The sequence below is a fragment of the Myxine glutinosa genome, chromosome 2 (assembly GCF_964187855.1).
Source record: "Myxine glutinosa chromosome 2, kmMyxGlut1.1, whole genome shotgun sequence".
In the NCBI taxonomy this organism is placed as follows: domain Eukaryota; kingdom Metazoa; phylum Chordata; class Myxini; order Myxiniformes; family Myxinidae; genus Myxine; species Myxine glutinosa.
In genome coordinates this window covers 209,807,247-209,822,610 of record NC_136262.1, presented here as the reverse complement: position 1 = coordinate 209,822,610, position 15,364 = coordinate 209,807,247, and positions in this window count along the sequence as shown.

Genomic DNA, 15,364 nt, shown 5'->3' with positions numbered 1-15,364 from the left:
CATAAAGCCATGTCCCAGTAAATATTTAAAAAAAATTATTTTGAGCACCACCCTAGTGCTCGCCCAGAGCGCCCGGGCACGCCCAGCCTCGACTTGCCAGGCCGCAGCCAAACACGCCCGGGCAGGTCCAGACTCGCCTTTCCAAGGCTCGCCCTTGATACCCGGGCATGCCCGGTATAGCTTTTGCCGGGCAAACTTCCCGACATAAATGTGTATATATATTGTTGCCCGAAAAACGGGCTTGTCAGAATACCTGAGCTGTTTGGTTTCAATAAAGCAACTCGGACGAATTCCGTCTTTGGTCGCGTCAATTCTTTCGACTCGCGTTGGAGCGCAGTTCCTTCAACGTGGTCATTAAGATCAAAATGGGGCCACGAGCCCTCCCTCGGATCGTCCATGCCGACCGGATAAGACCCTACACCGGCGAACAGGCACCCTCATGGATCGCCTTGGCTTTAGAAGCAGAGGCCGGACCCAGTACCTCTAATGACTGGGGCTCATAATTCAGAGGACTGGGGGGGAGTAGTGTTGGGGAATGGTGCCTGGCGTGGGGGAATGGTAACTTTACCATTCCTCATGTCTGGGGCTCATGAGCATTTGTTTAGGGGGATGGCAGTGAAATGCACATGGAGGGACCAGCGATGGTTACCTCCATGGGGCACTGAAGCTCGCCAAGGGCGGGCTAGGTTAATTGCTAGGGATTTAGCTGACTTTAGAAGACAAGATTTAAGTAGTGACATTTGTACAGGTAGAGGGGACGTAGAGAGATTAGATGGATGTTAATGACGAAGGGTGTGCTTTGTTTAATGGGAAGACGAGGAAGCACGACTTTTAGGGGAAGTAGTCAGATACATGATGCTGTGTGTGTGAGGATTTGTGTATTGAGCAAATGAGGAATTGGTTGAGAATAACCAGGAATTGTGCATTGAGACAGATGGAGTTGTGTTGGAGTGTATGGGAAAAGGTGTAAGAGCACAAAATGTGTGCGAATTTGGTGTGCGAGAAAAGTGGTGTGCGAGATAAATGGTGTGTGAGAAAATTTGGTGTGGAATGCTTGGTGTGAAGTAAAAGGTGTGGAATGCATGGTGCGAAGGAGTGAATGGGGGGAGATGGACCCCTTCACGAATTCCCCGGGGAGGGTAGTGTAAAGCAAGGTAGAGGGCTTAGGTAAATTGTTTGGATATTGACACCTGTGGTGCGGGAAGTAGCAAGAAGTGCTTGGTTGGGTGCATGAATCTATGAAATGGCGGGGCGTGTGGGCTTTGTTGGTGCATATGGTTATTGGAGCACTCTGCCACTGGTAGTTTGTCGACCAGGTGAGGCCGCGGGTAGGCTCTGGGAGCCAGTCAGAGTAGTTGTTCAGTAGGGCCCGAGGATCCAGGAGAAGGACCCGGGTAGCCCAATGCCAGAGAGGGCATCAGAGGGGTAAAGAGCCAGGAAGGGGCCTCCCCAGCTTAGGTAGTCGCAGGAGCAGGTAAGCTCAGGTGGCGACTTCAGTGGCGGAGGTGCGCAGTTCGTTGGGCCTGCTAGTGGAGCCACACGACCCAGCCCCGACATTGTACAAGAGCACAGTATGAAAAATTGGGGAGTGAGACCCAAATTCGTAGGGCACCGCAGAGTGGTCAATGGGGGATTCGGTTTTTAGAACCACATAGTGTAAAGATGGCCAATTGGCAGGGTATGACCCCGGGTAGTGTAAGTGAGTTAATGTCATTAGAGTAGTTAGGAAGAGAATTCCCTTCGTGCCATCCACATCCATTCACCAAGGGAAATGGAACTCCACACCAGGGCGTTGAAACTGTTTGAGTGAGTAAGACGCATCACGACGTAGAGTGACATTGTGTCGGTTCCATCTCTTCCTTCCGGGGAGGGATTGGAAGACGAATTTGGAATTAGAGGGGGATATGGGAGACAGAACGTAGTGACGAATTTGTAAATATAAGGAAGGGCTAGGGTACTGTAGTGTAAGCCGACGTTGGGGGGTACGGACGGTTAGGGACGAGTCTGCTCTGCTCGCTCCTCCGCGCCCCTCGCGTTGCATTACCTTGTGTTGATGTGTACCTTTGCGCCCTTTCTGCTTTGCTGACCGTGCTTTGTCTCTCCCCCACACCCCTGGACCCACTTTGGAGGAGGAGTGTGCAGCAACATCAAACTGTGCAGCACCCGTGCTGCACTTCGCTACAACTGGCAGCACCCCTGCTGCATGTTGGTCCTCTGTGCAGCTTAAAATGAGCAGCACTTTGCTGCCATATCCTTCATTTGTTATAACTTTGCTGCACATGTGCAGCACTTGCTGCCGCAGACACTTTGCTGCACATTACCACATTACACATTATGGACCACAGGGTTTGTGGCCTTACACTTTGCTGTGCAGCACTTTGCTGCAAACTCACCTTGCATCTTCGAACCACGTGTTTTGAGTGGCATCAATGTCACGCAGTTGGACCACATAGGCTTGGCCTTGCTGGCAAATAAAAACGAACACACTTTTTGTACATTTTTATTGTGGGTCTGCTCGGAAAGAAGAACTGTAAGTTTTATGCACACAGAAGATGCAGGAAGCAAGACAGAAGATGCCAGACAACAGCAGAAATGTGAAATGTGAACTTTTGAAATGTGTTTTTGTGCATTGCTGTGCTTTCTCTTCCCCTCCAACTTCTTTCCAAAGGGGACAGGTCCTGGGTCATAGAAATGTAAATAAGGTTATATTGTGTGATTGTATATAAAAATGCTGCCCACCGGCTTTATGTTTTGTTTGAAAATAATTCCGCAATTCGGTTAATTGTGGGCGTGATTCTGTCAGGTATCTAATCAACGCAGTAGGTGGGACATATTTAGTGTTGTAAAACTGTCGCACACACGGGTTGGAGTAAATGTTAGGGGGAACCACATCTAAGTGTCACACATAATTAAAAGTTAGTCCCAACTCTTTCTCAAATCCGGTCGTTCCAGTTTTTGTAGGTTTGACTCGGGGGCGAGTCTGACGAGGCAGGGGGGCTGTTGTGTTTTTGAGTCTGTCAAGTGAGTTTAATAAAGGTTAAAGTCTGTCCCCCATAGTTAGTCACACAAGCAACATGTAGCCTCACGATAGTATAGTTATGTTTTAGTATTTGTAAGCTTAGTCCTTTCCCTTTGTTAGTTCTGCGTTGAGTAGGAGCCAGGAGAATAGGCCCTACTTGCCACCGATTTCCCAGCCACCCTAGCCTCGATCCAGTTTGTTAAGCATTGGTTGATCATTGGGCGAGTTAACACGAGGTAGGCCGAGGAAGGATCGGGGCGGAGTCGAGGTGGAGCGGCAGAAGCAATGACGGTAAGCACGAGCCGCCAATCAGAGCTCAGAGGTGGTGGCCGTGGCCTGGCATCAGAGGGTGTGGTGAGAAGAGTCGGGTGAGTTCCAGAAGGTTCAGGGTGGGGGGGGGCGTAGCTATAAAACCGGCTGCGCGAAAGCCCTCGACAGGAATGCTGCCTGATAGGACTCGCGTTGTAAAGAACTTACAGAGGGAACTTGCGGTGAGAGGACTTACATCGGAGGACTTGTATGAAAGAACTTGATAAGCGGTGAAAGCTGATGAACTTGACGAACTTGCATGAGAACGCGCGCTAACCAGCTCGGAGTGTATTGAAGAAGAGGAGTTGGCCGCTACATATACGCGGGCGCAGTCAGACGCGCATATAATGGAATGCGAATGGAATGCGAATGCATTATGCAATGCGAATATAGCGCATTTGAGATGCACGAGTGAACAAGGCTGAGTAACCGCCAGCCGCGCTAATGTCCGCCCTCTACCGTTCCGCCCCATCATCTGCTTGTTCGAGAGACGTGCTACGAGTCCCTGCCTTCGCCTGCCACCATCTTCGCGGGACGTGCTGGGGACCGTGGAGAGCCGGACGGGAAGCATCTCTGGACGCGTTGGGGAACACCTGCCCATCTGCAATACCCTGTGTGAGTGTGAGATGGGCCCGTTGTCCCAGGGATAAGTTAAGACTACTTAAGGATTGCTCTGTGTCTCTTCGTCCTTGACCTGTATATACGTGTGGGAATAATTAAACCCATTTGTTCTTCCTTTCTTCCTGATTCGACCGTTTCTGTGGTTTCTCCATTTGACTAAGCATGGCATGAATAACGTCGTTCCAATCGGGTTCCACTAAATAAGACTGCGTGGACCACGTGTACGCAATCCGCTCGGCGTGCTCAAAATCACACGTGGCTCGTGCGAGGCTTGTTTCCTCGCTCCCAGGGCAGCGCGGGGAATTAGGTACGAGCAAAAAGTAGTCCCGAAACCCTACGCCTCGTGTGTCCGGGAGGGACGTAATACGTCTCGGTTCCGCCAGGCCAAATAAAGACAAGGGGATTAATCCCCCCTTGATAAGGGGAAGAAGGCCGTCGTAGAGAACCGCAACAATATATATATATATATATATATATATATATATATATATATATATATATATATATATATATATATATATATATATATATATATATATATAGTTGCGGATATGAGGATTGCATTTTTTTATTGTGTGCATTGTATTGTGGTAAATTGTTGTGTAACATTGGTTGGATATGGCCCCTCCGGCCTCCAGAGTTGTGTAAAGGTAAAAATGGCGTCCCGGTAGTTAATTCCATGAAACACCACATTGCAGGACACTATAAGACCCTTGTTCAGTAGTTTATATCCTTATTATGTGTTTTAGGGTAAGGCCTTGTCGTCCATTAACATGACACTCCATTGCACCGAGTAAAAGAGATAGATTCCCTTCATTCCCATTCCCAAAAACCTCCATTTCCCCTTTCGTAATGGCCAAGCCTCAATTTGGCAATTACATCCCCTCCAAAGCCGCCATTGACCACGAGGCAGGGTTGGGGAAGAAAGGCGGGTCTCCACCTCGTCATAGAGGGGAGGAGTAAGTCGGCCCCGCTCATCCAACCCAGAACGAGGGGTTTGGCTTGAGAGGGCGGAGAGAGAATGCTTGGGGGAGGTTCGCAAAGGGTGAAGGGCGGGGCCTATATAACCCGCCGCGGGACGCTCCCCAAGGAGACAAGCAGATGAGTCCAAGAGATGAGCTGAAAGGCTGAGCTGAGCTGCGTGGTGAGGTGGAAAGGAAAGAGCTGGGTCGTCAGAGCAGGGCTGAGTTGTGAGGTCCAAAAGCAGAAGATCATCCAGGGAAGCACAAAGCCTGCTATTCGTCACCTTGCTCGCCAGCAGCAGCGTCTACAGCAGCAACAAGACTCGACAGCCGTTTGGGGCCTGGACGGCAGTTTGGAGCAGGGCCGCGAAGGGACGGCGGCTGCCGAACGCGCCGATTGTGCTACCAGCTCCGGACCTTCCTCTCCTTCCAGCCATTCCTGCCTGCAAGTTCCCCATTTGCGTACGTGAGTTTGTTTTATTTGTTCTGTCCTGGGTAGGTAATTAAGTCTGTATAAGCTAGTATTTTCCCTGTGTCTCTAAAAGCTTCTGTATATTATTACCTTCGCAAAAGCGGAAGGTTATGTTTTGATCGCTGTGTATTTATTTGTATGTCTGTGTGTGTGTGTGTGTGTATGTTATTCGCATAACTCAAAAAGTATTCAACCGAATTGCATGAAATTTGGTGGGATGATTGGTTATTATACGGGACACATTTGATTAGATTTTGGGAGCAATCGGGTCAAAGGTCAAGGTCAAGGTCACGAAAAGGTCAAAATCGTATTTTTACCATAGCGCGGTCAATTTTTATCCAATTGGCATGCAACTAATGCCAAAATGTTCAGAATTCAATGCCCGATCTTGTGATATACGACATGACCCAGTGAAGACATTACCCTTGTTAGCGGTTGGGGGTCAAAGGTCAGGGGGGTCACGACCTTGCAAAATGTGCGTTTTTTTGTCATAACTCGGTCAATTCTTATCCGATTTGCATGAAATCAGCACCAAACTGTTCACTGTTCTGTTCCCTACACTCCCATGCCAAGTACAGAACAGTAGCTGCGGCGAAGGTATGCGCTCTACCGAGTGCCCGTTCTAGTTTTCTTATCTTTCCTTCTCCTTGGTTATTTTGAGCCTGTAAATAGTAAATAAATTTAGTAGTATTTTCAACCTTTGTTTCGTCTTTTTTATTCCTTTTCTTCACATCCGTCGTCTTTGTCTTTTCCCTGATTGAATAGCTGTGGCGCGATATGGCCAACGTCTGGGTGAATCAGGTTTAGTCAGGGAAAAACTGTTCGGTCGCGGGGCCTCCGCTCGGCAAACATAACATCCTTAACCGCGAACCGTAACAATTGGTGTCAGAAGTGTCGGATTCGGACCTGAAGCGTTTAACGCGCTCAAAATTACAAAGTACCGAAATTGCTTTTGTTTTACAAAACCCGAATTTTGAAATCGCGCCATGGCTGGTCAAGGCGACGGGATGCCGGTGGGAGAGATAGACGGGGTAGAATCGACCCAGGACCTCGGGGAAATGTATATGGAGGAGGTGTTTGAGGAGGTATCAGGCGCACAAAATGGCGTCCTCGCGCACGTGGGTGTAGCGGCACCAAATTTAGCGGCGCCCGCGACCGTAGCAGCGCCGCTGGTGGATTTGAACCTTTTTATGATGCAAATGAAGGCCCTTATGGAAAAGAATAGTGAGCAATTGGGAGACCAAATTAGAGGTTTGAAAAGCAGTATGGGACAAATGGGGAACCGGATGGATGCTCAGGGTGAGCGATTGGAGGGCCAAATGGGACAAATGGGGGAACTGGATGGATGCTCAGGGTGAGCAAATGGGGGGCCAAATGGGAGAAATGGGGGGCAAAATGGGAGAAATGGGGGAACGGCTAGAAGCTAAATTTGAGGGGTTAGACAATGGGATAAAAGAGGTAAAGAATGGGTTAACGGGGGTGGAAAATAGAATGGCTGCCCAGGAGAATCAGATAGAGGGGGTGAAAAATGGGTTAATGGGGTTAGAAAATAGGATGGAAGGCAAATTGCGGGAGATAGGGGAGCAATCCGCCCGAGAAATTAAACAAATGGGAGAGCAGATAGAGGAGGTGAAAATCGGGGTGGAAACCAAATTGGATGCTCAGAGGGATGAATTGGGACAGATGAGGGTGGCATCTACAAAAGAGAGGGAGGAGATGAAAGAGGAGATACGACGAGGTGTAAGTGAGGAGGTCTCGGGGGTACGCGAGGAGGTAAAGCGAGGTGAAAAGCGTATGGAGAAAGAGGTGAGGAGTAATACGGCGAGGTTACAAGGGGGAATAGAAGACCTGACGGAGGAGGTGGAACAGCTGACGGAGGGACAAAAAGAACTAACGGAGCAGGTTCAAAGGAACACTGCGGTACTAGGAGGGTTAAAAGCGACACAAAACGACATTAAAAATGACTTGATAGCGACACAGAGGCAATGTCAGATGGTACGTGAGGGACTGACAACGAGGTTGGACGAGGTGACAGAAGTAATGGAGACAAAGGACCGGCAGGTGAGGATGCACATAGAGACGGTCACGGTAGCCTTAGAGGACGAGATAGAGGAGACGCACCGGGAAATAAAAGAGGTGAAGCAAAAATTAGAGGAAGTGGAAGAAGAGGTGAGTGAAATTATGAAGAGACGGACAGAAACTAAGAGAGAAATACAGGAGGAGGTGATAGAATATGTGCAAGGTCTGTGTTCAAATCATGATGATGTGCTCGCTAACCAAATAAAGAGTTTGCAGGTGGCGAAGGAGGTGCGGAGACGAGGTGCCAACGTGAGTGGCGATATACGTGGAAATGTATATGATGTGAGGAAAGCTTCAGTCGGCTTGGGGGTTGATTTGGATCCGGGTGTTCGTGAGAGGCCGTTGGTGAAGTGTGCGACAGGTACGGTGTGCGAAGGAGGAGGTGTGCGAGAATGTCCGACTCTGGGGTGTGTGAGGAAAAAGTGCGCGCCGAGGAGTGAGTGTGCTGTCGAGAGTGAGTTGGTCATAGCGCGTGTGCGAGGGAGCACATGGAAGCGCGGTGTGGTGAGTGTTATGGAGGAAGTAACGAGAGAGTGTGCGCAAGAGGATGCGCGAGAAAGGTGTGTAACGGACAGATGCATGAGGAAAGAGTGCGCTGTCGAGAGTAAGGGTGAGTGCGCTGTCAAGAGTGGTGGTGAAAGTAGTGAGAGTGACACTGAGCGTGAGTTGGTTGTGACAGGTGAGAGAGGATGTACACCTTGAATGGAAGGATGCACACCTGGAAGGGTAGAGCGTGTGTGGGAATGCACACTGGAATTGGTCGTGAGGCACGTGGTTGGGTGTGCGAGTGAGAGCACACCTGTGATTGTCACAGAGGAGGTGACCGAGGAGGGGGCGCGAAGAGGTGTGTTAGTGAGGTGTGCGAACGACGAGTGTGTGCCAAGGTGTTCGGTGGTCAGGTGTGTGACCAAGTCTGTGAGCGTAATGAGTGTACCTGGGTGTGTAAGAGAAGGTGCAATGACGAGGAGCATGGGAACAGCTGGATGTATGAGCAAGGAACGGGCTGCGGGGTGTAAGCATGCAGGTGAGGCATCGACGGTAACCGGGTTAGCGGCTTGAGCGACTTATAGCCGAATCGGGCCCTCGGTGCGTGCCGGGTTTCGCGTGCCGCGAGGACCAGCGGGGACCCGAACCACGGCGGGTTCGAAAGGACCGCCGTACGTGATCCACGCTGGGTCGCGTTTGGAACGGCCGCGTCCGTGCTCCGCTAGGCGGAACGGGCAGCCCGATAGGAAGGGTCGTCATGGCGACCCCTTTTTGTTGAGGCGTTCCGGCAGGTCGAGATCGGGCCATGGGATGGCTCCGTGCCGAGGTGGTGCGTGGGATCTCGGCCCGAGTAAACCTCCTTCCCTTCACCGAGTGTCGGACGCATCCAGCCGCCGGCACCAAACAACCCGCATTAATTGCTCGGCTATACGAAGCCGAGCTATAGAAGTGAATTGGCGCACCGAGAGGCACTCGTGAGTAGACTGTGGTGACAAGGATAGTGTTTTGGCCCCGAAATTAGAAAAACAAAAATTGAAGATTGGCAAAGGATTGGCAGAGTGATGATTGGCAGAGGATTGGTAGAGTGATTGGCAAATTTTTGATTGGTTGAAATTTGGTGTGCAAAATTGGTAGTGGGAGATGCCCGATGTGGTGGGATGGCAACTCTGTCATCCCTCACAGCGGGGGCAAAGGAGCACTAGTTTATGGGGTTTATGGCAGTGTAAGCTCGCCGAGGGAGGGTTTGGATAATGTGTAGGGACCTAGAAGATGACCTTAGGTGACGTTAAGATTAGGTAGTGACAATGACACCTGTAGTGGGGACGCAGAGAGGGTAGTGTGAATGATAATGATGTGGTATGTGCTTAGTTTAAAGGGAAGACGGGGAGCACTAAGTTAGCAGGGCACCAGGTAGTTTAGATGATGCCGTGTGAGTGTTGGAGGTGTATTCAGAAGTGTATTGTGAAAAGTGTGTGAGGAACAGGTGTGATTGCACAGGTGTGCAACTGAACAGGTGTATGGAGCAGTGTTTGAGTGAGTAGTGGTGATTGCGTGTGGTGTTGACCAAATGGTCCAGGAAGGAAGGAGGGTGCAGGTGGCACCAGGTGTGAGTGCACAGGTGTGCACCAACAGGTGTATGGAGAATGGTTGTGTGGAATACATGGAGTGTGGAATAGATGGAGTATTGGAATGGATCGTCGTGGAGTGAGTATGGTGGAAACTATGGAGTGGAGTGGATGGTGCGAAGGTGTGAATGAGGGAAGGATGGACCCCCATCACGAATACCCGGGGCGGGTAGGGTAAGTGTTAGGTAGAAGGTATAGGTAAATTGTGGTTGGATATTGGCATCTGTGGTGCGGGTGACAGAATGGTATTTGGATGGGTGCATTAGTGTTGTGGAAATGGCTGGGCGTGTAGCCTGTTAGTGTGTGTAGTTGGTTTGGGCACTCCACCACTGTGAGGATGTCGGCCAGGTGATGCCGCAGGTGGGCTCTGGGAGCCGGTAGTTGTTGTGGATGGGGCCCGAGGATCCGGAGGACGGACCCGGGTAGCCCAGTGCCAGAGGGCACCGAGTGGGGTGACAGAGCCAGGAGGGGCCTTCCCCAGTTAGTTAGGTTAGGGTGAGGAGCTAGGTAAGCTCGGGTGGCAACTGCAGTGGTGGAGGTGTGCAGGTGGGTAGACCTGCTGGGAGAGCTACACGCCCCAGCCCAGAAATTGTGCAAGGGCACCGGGAGATGAATCGGGGGAGTGAGACCCCAAATTGAGAAGCACCACAGTTTGGTCAATGGGAATTGGTTTTTAGAACCCATAGTGTAAGTTGGCCAATGGATTGGTAGGGAAAGACCCCGGGTAGTGTAAAGTGTGTTAATGTCATTTAGAGGATAGTTAGGATTGAAGTCTCCTCGCACCATCTACATCCACTCACCTGGGATGACGTACCTCCACACCATGCCATGTTTTTATTATTTTTGATGCAAATGTTTGGAATGTGAGACGCATCAGTACGTGGGTGTGACATTGTGCTTGATGTTCCATCTCTTCCTCCTTATGAGGGTTGATGATGAATTGGGTGATGGCAAATTTTGGCTGGAGGGATTGTGGAGACGAATTTGGTATAGGGGAAATATGGGGAAGACGTGACAGTAGTGACGAATTTGTAAATGTGTAGATTTTTGTAAATATGGGGTAAGGGCAAGGGTAGAGTAGGTGACAGGGGGGTGACGTACGGTAGGGACGAGCTTTCTCACTTCGCTCTCCGTACGCACTTCGCCTTGCATTGCCTTATTGATGTGTACCCTTGTGACCTTACCCCTCGCTCATCTGTCTCTCCCCCCTTTTGTCTCCCACATGACCTGTGCGCCACTGGGCGCCGAGGGGAGCGCGCGTGAGTCCGCCATTGTGTGCCCGGAACTCCCAGAACCAGCTGTCTGCATCGATGCACCACATTATGGACCACATGTCTGTGGCCGAGCACCACTGATGGACCCCATGGGTTGGGGCATGGCCCCTCTGCTGGAACCGGCCATGAAGGCCCGAAATCTTGCTGGCGGACCTTGGCCACAGGGCACCGATGCCCCACAGGTGAACCACACTAGTCGGCCCTGTGGGCCATAAATAAAATAAATAAAAATGGACACGTTGGGTGCATTTTATTGCAAATAGGCCGCCAGCAAAGGAAAAAGCCAACACCTGGAAGAAATAGTAATAGCCAGCAGAGGGAGCCGAAGAGCAAGAGACCACCTGCAGGGTTAGGGGTTGTTTGGTTATTTTTATTATTGAACATTGATGAACTGTGGTGACTGCACCGATTGGTGCTTGAGGGTGTATTGGTGCGTTTTGGGTGCTTTAATGGTGCGTCGATGCAGAGCAGACTGTCTCCCCCCCAGAAAGAACAATCACAGGTCCTGGGTTGCGTTTTGTAAATAAAATAGCGTCACTGTAAATAATGCTCCCCACCGTCAGTGTATAGTTTGAAGACCATTCCGCAATTCGGTTAACTGTGGGCGTGTCTGTTAGGCAGGGTGCAATGGAGCAGCGGGACATATTTATCTATGTTTTAAAACGGTCACACTCAGGGTCAGGTTTAAAGTAGAGGGAACTACACCTACGTGTCACACTAAATTAAAGTTATAGGCCCGGGAGGTGCCTAAGAGGAGGAGGGTGCAGTGTTGCGGATATGAGGATTGCATTTTTTTTATTGTGTGTATTGTATTGTGGTAAATTGTTGTGTAACATTGGTTGGATATGGCCCCTCCGGCCTCCAGAGTTGTGTAAAGGTAAAAAGGGCGTCCCGGTAGTTAATTCCATGAAACACCACATTGCAGGACACTATAAGACCCTTGTTCAGTAGTTTATATCCTTATTATGTGTTTTAGGGTAAGGCCTTGTCGTCCATTAACATGACACTCCATTGCACCGAGTAAAAGAGATAGATTCCCTTCATTCCCATTCCCAAAAACCTCCATTTCCCCTTTCGTAATGGCCAAGCCTCAATTTGGCAATTACATTCCCTCCAAAGCCGCCATTGACCATGAGGCAGGGTTGGGGAAGAAAGGCGGGTCTCCACCTCGTTATAGAGGGGAGGAGTAAGTCGGCCCCGCTCATCCAACCCAGAACGAGGGGTTTGGCTTGAGAGGGCGGAGAGAGAATGCTTGGGGGAGGTACGCAAAGGGTGAAGGGCGGGGCCTATATAACCCGCTGCGGGACGCTCCCCGAGGAGACAAGCAGATGAGTCCAAGAGATGAGCTGAAAGGCTGAGCTGAGCTGCGTGGTGAGGTGGAAAGGAAAGAGCTGGGTCGTCAGAGCAGGGCTGAGTTGTGAGGTCCAAAAGCAGAAGATCATCCAGGGAAGCACAAAGCCTGCTATTCGTCACCTTGCTCGCCAGCAGCAGCGTCTACAGCAGCAACAAGACTCGACAGCGGTTTGGGGCCTGCACGGCAGTTTGGAGCAGGGCCGCGAAGGGACGGCGACTGCCGAACGCGCCGATCGTGCTACCAGCTCCGGACGTTCCTCTCCTTCCAGCCATTCCTGCCTGCAAGTTCCCCATTTGCGTACGTGAGTTTGTTTTGTTTGTTCTGTCCTGGGTAGGTAATTAAGTCTGTATAAGCTAGTATTTTCCCTGTGTCTCTAAAAGCTTCTGTATATTATTTTCTTATCTTTCCTTCTCCTTGGTTATTTTGAGCCTGTAAATAGTAAATAAATTTAGTAGTATTTTCAACCTTTGTTTCGCCTTTTTTATTCCTTTTCTTCACATCCGTCGTCTTTGTCTTTTCCCTGATTGAATAGCTGTGGCGCGATACGGCCAACGTCTGGGTGAATCGGGTTTAGTCGGGGAAAAACTGTTCGGTCGCGGGGCCTCCGCTCAGCAAACATAACATCCTTAACCGCGAACCGTAACAATATATTGTTACAGATCGCGGTTTTTAGATGTTATATTGACCGAGCGGTGGTGTATTTAACCGCGTCCGAACAGTTACTCCCCGATTAAAACCCGATTTCACCCGACGTTGACCAGATCGCCCCACGGATATTCAATCGGGAAATCTCTAAAGCGATCGCAAGAGAATGAAAAAGAAGAAGAAGAATACGGAGGAAGAACAGATTTATTATACACACACAAGCAAAGGATGGAAGAAACAGTGACACAGCGAATCCTTAACTTACACTATTCGTTTTTACTTAGCCCCAAGACAAACGAGTAGGACAGGACGTTCACACTTACTCAGGGGATAATGCAGGCAGGTAAGGACTAAGGCTTGAGATGGAGGCAAGGTCGGGAGGCCGCCGGTCGCAATTCCTCGCGGTTTTGGCGGGAAACCCTCCGTCCGTATCCACTGCGGGAGACGCCACGCGCTGGTTCGGCACACCTGCTCCTCTTCTTGGGGCGGGGCCGTCTCCCTCCTTTCAGCGCGTCTCTCCAAAGCTGGTCTCCTTGCCGAGTACCTCTCCTCTTTGGCTTGGAGCGTTTCGCATCTCACCGCCTCTCTTTGGTGCAGCCTCGTTGCTCCTCTCCAGCTCATCTCCAGTCATCTCGCAAAGCAGTCCCTTACAGTCGCTTTTATCACCTCGGCCGAAATCAAGCCGCCGGCTCCGAGGGCACGCCTACCGGGTCGATCACCGCGGTGTTGATTGGCTGTTAGGGCCGGTTCACTCCTTCCCTCTTCTGACGAGGTGGAGACACGCCTTTCTTCTCCAACCTTACCTCGCGGCCAATGGTGGTTGAAGAGAAAAACCGACCAAAATGCAGAAGGCAAATGGAAGGGAGGTTTTGGGGAAATTGGAAGGGCCTACGCTTATTTTGTTTGATACAATGCAAAGTCAATCTAGTGGGAAAACACATACTTAGCCTACATGGAATAAGGAAATACACTATTTAAAAGATATATCGTGACCTGCGTGTATATTCCATGCAATTAACTAGGACGCTGACTGCGACCATTATTTACATTAACAGGGTGGTACCGTACGTTTGTAACGTTCACATTGTAACGTTTTCACATTCGTTACACTTCCTCCAAAATTGTTACACTTCTCAAATTCGTTACACACTTCTCAAAATCGTTACACACTTCTCAAAATCGTTACACTGCACCCCCCTTTCTTCAGGTCCGTCCTCGGACCTATTAAACTTTAACTTAGTGTGACACGTAGGTGTAATTCCCTCTACAATTAACCTGACCCTGAGTGTGACAATTTTAAAACACAAATAAGTATGTCCCCCTATTGCATTGCATCCTGTCTAACAGACTCAAGCCCACAGCTAACCGAATTACGGAATTATTCTCAACCTATACATTTACGGTGGGGAGCATTATTTACAATGACGTGATTTCTTATTTACAACGCAACCCAGGACCTGTGTTTTTTTTTCTTTTTTTTTCTTTTTAGGGAACAAGAGAAAGAAATTCCTGTTGGGAGGGAGGAGACAGCACGCATTGCATCGATGCACCAGTACCAGTACCACCAAAGCACCCAAAAGCACCAACCACCACAAAGCACCCAAAAGCACCATCCAGTGCGCAGTCACCATGGCTCATAATAAACACAACAAAAGAACCGGTGGTGGTCTTCTCTTTCTCTGCTGGGCCGATGTTCTTCCCGACGTCTTCAGGCTTCATGCGGCCTAGTTGGAAATAATAAAAAGCACAACTTGTGTCCATTTTTATTTAAGGCCTCAGGGGCCAACTAAGGGTGGTCCACCTGTTTGGCATAGGTGCCACCTTACCGAGGTCCGCAAGCAAGATTCCCTGGCCACTATGGCCGGTCTCCAACAGAGGTGCCCTGCCCCAGAACCTGGGGTCCATCAAGTGGTACATGGCCGCAGAACAGCGGTCCATACAGTGGTACATCAACGCAATGCATGCTGGTTCTGGGAATCTCGGGCGCACAATGGCCACCTCACGCACGCTCCCATCGGCACCCAATGGCGCACAGGTCATGTGGGAGACAAAAGAAAGACAATTGAGCGAGGGGTAAGGTCACAAGGGTACACGTCAATAAGGCAATGCAAGGTGAAATGCGTACGGAGGCCGAAGTGAGAAAGCTCGTCCCTACCGTACGTCACCCCCCTGTCACCTACCCTACCCTTGTTCTCACCCCATATGTACAAAAATCTACACATTTACAAATTCGTCACTACGGTCACGTCTTCCCCATATTTCCCCTATACCAAATTCGTCTCCACAATCCCTTTACTTCAAAATTTGCCATCACCAATTCATCATCAATCCTCATAAGGAGGGAGAGATGGAATTACGCACAATGTCACACCCACGTCATGATGCGTCTCACAATCCAAACATTTGCATCATAAAAAATAATCAAAACATGGCATGGTGTGGAGTACCTGTCACCTCAGGTGAGTGGATGCAGATGGTGCGAGGAGATCCTTCATCCTAACTATCTATCTATAATTCC